This window comes from Chelonoidis abingdonii, chromosome 26 (assembly GCF_003597395.2).
Source record: "Chelonoidis abingdonii isolate Lonesome George chromosome 26, CheloAbing_2.0, whole genome shotgun sequence".
Classification (NCBI taxonomy): domain Eukaryota; kingdom Metazoa; phylum Chordata; order Testudines; family Testudinidae; genus Chelonoidis; species Chelonoidis abingdonii.
In genome coordinates, this window is record NC_133794.1 from 6,493,400 (window position 1) to 6,497,322 (window position 3,923).

General features: G+C 64.6%; 1 protein-coding gene and 1 long non-coding RNA gene across 2 annotated transcripts in view; both read left to right on the plus strand.

Moving 5' to 3' along the window:
- COL5A3 (collagen type V alpha 3 chain) overlaps nt 1–3,923 on the plus strand; it is a 52,683-nt gene that overhangs the window by 24,778 nt on the left and 23,982 nt on the right. The gene's annotated exons all lie outside the window — the stretch shown is intronic.
- Nucleotides 1,889–2,898, plus strand: LOC142045965 (uncharacterized). Its single transcript, XR_012654880.1, has 3 exons — nt 1,889–1,956; nt 2,225–2,278; nt 2,785–2,898. It is a non-coding gene; the product is annotated as an uncharacterized LOC142045965 (long non-coding RNA).

The window sequence follows — 3,923 nt, forward strand, 5'->3', positions numbered from 1 at the left end:
GTACGGGTGGAGGGCAGGTGCTGAGTGACAGGGACCCCGCGAGATCTAGACGGTCCTGCTCTTGTCTCCTTCACAGGCGCCTGACCGGCCTGAAGGGCCATAAGGGGGAGGGCCTCCCGGGCCCCAGGCCCCATGTGGTAGCTGGCCCCGTGCCCCATCCCCTCTCCAGGGAGTTCCCAGTAGCTTGTGATTGGGGGGCCACAGAGGACTTCTGTAAGGAAGGGAAGGGGTTTGGGGGACCTTGGTGGCCTTTGGAGGCTTGGGGCTGGAGCTTGGGGGCGTCGGTGCAGAGTCAATGCGGGTCGCGGGGGCTGTCCAGGGCGCGTCTCGTGGGGTTTGTGGGTGGGAGACTTCCATGGGGAATTGTGGGCACAGCACCCCCCAACCATGGTTGCAATCTCCCCAGGGCTCCCCTGGCGAGCGACCGCCGTCCCCTTTCAAGAAAGAAAGGAGAGTGGAAGAAAAAAGAGCAGAAAAGGGGAGAAGAAGGCAGGAGAAAGTAAGAGAAAGAAGGAAATAGGAGCAGAAGGGGAGACAAATAGAGAAAATAGGAGGAATATACATATAGAGGTGACAATGTCACCGTAGGCGAAATGCTAACAGCAGGAGCAGTGGAGCATCGGCTGCCAGGCCATGGGGTGGGAGCAGGCCCCTTGGTCCCGCTGGGGGGACCAAGGGCGCCGTAAGGTAATGTGGCTGGCTCCCTGTTCGGGGGCTGTTGCACTTGAACCCTTGAGCGCCCCGTGGGCTCTGAAGGGGGCACGGTCGTGTAGTGCTAGCAGTTGGGCTGCACCTTCTCGGAGGGGTGTTGGTCTGCACCGTGTAGGATTTGGGGTGGGTGGGAGGGGGTCGGTCTGATGGCCCCGTATGATTCTGGGTGGGCTCGGGCGGACTGCAGGATTCAGCTCTCTGCCCCGGGTTCCAGGCGTGTGGGGAGGGGAGCTTGGTCTCTGCCCTGTGGGGTGGGCTGGGGGACCCTGGGGGAAGAGGTGTCTATGTGGCTCTCCACTTGACCTGTTTTGGTTTGCTACCTTTCTGGCCCACAGGGTGTGGTGAGAGGGGTTCCCGATGGCCCTGCCGGGCGTGATGGCCGCTCGAGGGGACCAGGGCCTGCCAGGCCCATGCCGGAACCCCCAGGGCCCCTGGTGAGTGTGGCGCACCCAAGGTAAGGTGGGCATGGGGCATCGCACCAGCTGGATAGTCTCCAGCGTCGGTATCCCCCTGGCTGATGGGGACGGTTCCGTGTGGTTGATGGCCTGGTTTTGTGGGGAGATGGTTCCCTAGCCGATGGCGGGCTCCCTAGGTACGGTATTCCCTTGGTGGACATATTCCATTGCGATAGCTGGTTTGTGGGGAATGGTGTCACCCAGCGGTGGGGTGTCCCTGGTGACGGTTCCCTGGTGACGGTTCCTGCGGTGATGGTTCCCATGGCGATGGTGGTTTGTGGGGATGGTTCCCCAGTGTCAAGTGGTGGGTTCCCTGGTGACGCTTCTGCGGTGATGGTTCCTGCGGTTTGATGGTTCCATGGCGATGGTGGTTTGTGAGGGATGTTCCCCCGGCGATGGCAGGTTCCCCTTATGGTGACGGTTCGCGTGAGCTGGATGGCTGGTTTGTGGGATGGTTCCCCCGGCGATGGCGGATTCCCTTGGTGACGGTTCCCGTGGTGTGGGCTGTTTGTGGTAGAGGGATGGTTCCCCGTCGGATGGCAGGTTCCCTGGTGACGTTCGCGTTGGCGTATGGCCTGGGTTTGGGGGCATGGTTGGTTCCCCCAGTGATGGCGGGTTCCCTGGTGACAGTTCCCGTGGTGATGGCTGGTTTGTGGGGGGTGGTTCCCCCAGCGATGGCGGGTTCTCTGGCGCGGGATCTTCAGAAGGTCTCATCGAGGTCTCTTTGCCTTTGCAGGGGGAGCTGGGGGGCTCCGGACAGAAAGGGAGCAAGGGGGACAAGGGGGAGGCGGTAAGTACTGGGGGCAGTGCTGGGGGTTGCTGTGGGGCCCTGACTGGGCCCTGCCACCGGGCTCCTCGCACTCAGCTCCGGCCCGGCATGAGTCAGTGGTGGGATGGGGTCTGAGGAGGAGGCAGGTGGAGACAAGGGAGAGGTGTAGTGGAGGGCTCGGAAGAGGCTGGAGATGCTGGGGGGGTGAACAGTGGGGCAGGTAAGGGGGCAGGGGGCTGGTTTAGAGGCTGCTTTTGCCCCAGCTCTAACGCTGTGCTTCCCCCACCAGGGCCCACCGGGACCAACTGGTATCCAGGGACCCATCGGGCACCCCGGCTCTGCGGTGAGTATCTGGGGAGTGCCCAGCTGGCCCCCTGGGCCCCTCAGCCCAGTCACCCCCAAACTGCTCCCCTTGGCCTCCCTCCCGGGAGTCACGCACACCCACCCCCCATGCCCCACTAGTGCACAGGGCCTGTGTCTGACACTCCTGGGAGACTCCTCCTGCCCCAGTGTCCTGCTGCGTGATCCCCCCGCAAGCTGCGTGACCCCCCCAAACTGCGTGATCCCCAACTATGCCCCCCCAGAGCTGCATGACCCCCCCGAGCTGCATGATCCCCAGCTCTGACCTCCCGAGCTGCGTGACCCCCCCAAGCTGCATAGCCCCCAGCTCTTTCCCGCCAAGCTTTGTGACTCGCCCCCCGAGCTGCGTCACCTCCTCTGAGCTGCATGACCGCCCCAAGCTGCATGACCCCCAGCTCTGCCCCCCAACGAGCTGCATGACCCGCAGCTCTGCCCCCCAGGAGGTCTTTGCACCAGCAGGCGCTGACCCCAACCCCTCTGGCACTGCAGGGAGTGGATGGAGAGCCCGGCCGCCGTGGGCAGCAGGGGATGTTTGGCCAGAAGGGAGACGAGGGGGCACAGGGATTCCCTGGCTTGAGCGGCCCTGTTGGATTGCAGGTAGGGACGGGCACCAGGGCGTGGGTGGGAGCTAGGCTGGGCTGGTGGGGGCTGCGGGTGGGAGTGAGGGGCACCGGCAGTGCTGGCGGGGAGCCCAGGGCTGGGCTGGTGGGGGCTGCAGGTCGGGAGTGAGGGGCACCAGCAGTGCTGGCGGGGAGCCCAGGGCTGGGCTGGTTAGGTGGGGCCTGTGGGTGGGTGAGGAGGCATCGGCAGACTGGGGACATGGCTGGGCTGAGTGGGGGCTGGCAGGTGGGATGAGGGCGGCAAGGCACACAGGTGCTGAGGCGGAGGAGCCCAAGGCCTGTGCATAGTGAAAGTCTGCATGGTCGCGCGTGAGGAGGCATGGCAGAGCATGACGGACGAGCCAGGCTAGCGAGTGGTGAGTCCGCTCGCAAGTCTGTGGGAGTGAGCGCACGGGTGGCGAGTCGGTGGGGAGCCCAGAGGCGGGACTGGGTGGGGGCTGAGGTCAGCTTGTGAGGGGCATCGCAGCGCATGAAGCTGGGGGGAGCCCAGTGGCTGCCGTGCTCGAGGGCTGCTCAGGTTCGGGAGTGAGGCACCGGGCGAGAGTGGGTGAGCCCCAGGACATGGTGCTCGTCGTGGAGGGCTTGTCCCGATTTCGTGGCCGCAATGCGGTCACTGCTTGTCTCCTATCGTGTAACAATGGCTTCCTTAACGTCCTCTCTAGCAATCTACCCTCCCTGTATAGTACGTTCGCCTTAGCTGCAGTGAGGAGCACCGGCGTCTGCGGCGGTGGGACCCGGGCCTGGGCTGGTGGGGGTCTGCGGGTGGGATGTGGGCACCGGCTGGGGGGCCCGGGCTGTCTGGGCGGGTTGCGGAGTAGTTTTGATGCACAGAGAAAGCATGTTTTGGGCCAGGCCTGTGAGCTGCGTGGGGCGGCCCCTTGTCCCAGGGGGGTAGGCAGCCGCCTACCCCAGTTAACCCCCGTTTGGTTCCTCTGAGTGGCATGCCGGGGGGCCCACAGGGGGGTAAGGGTGGGGTCTGAGAGTCAGAATACGGAGATCCTCTCTCTT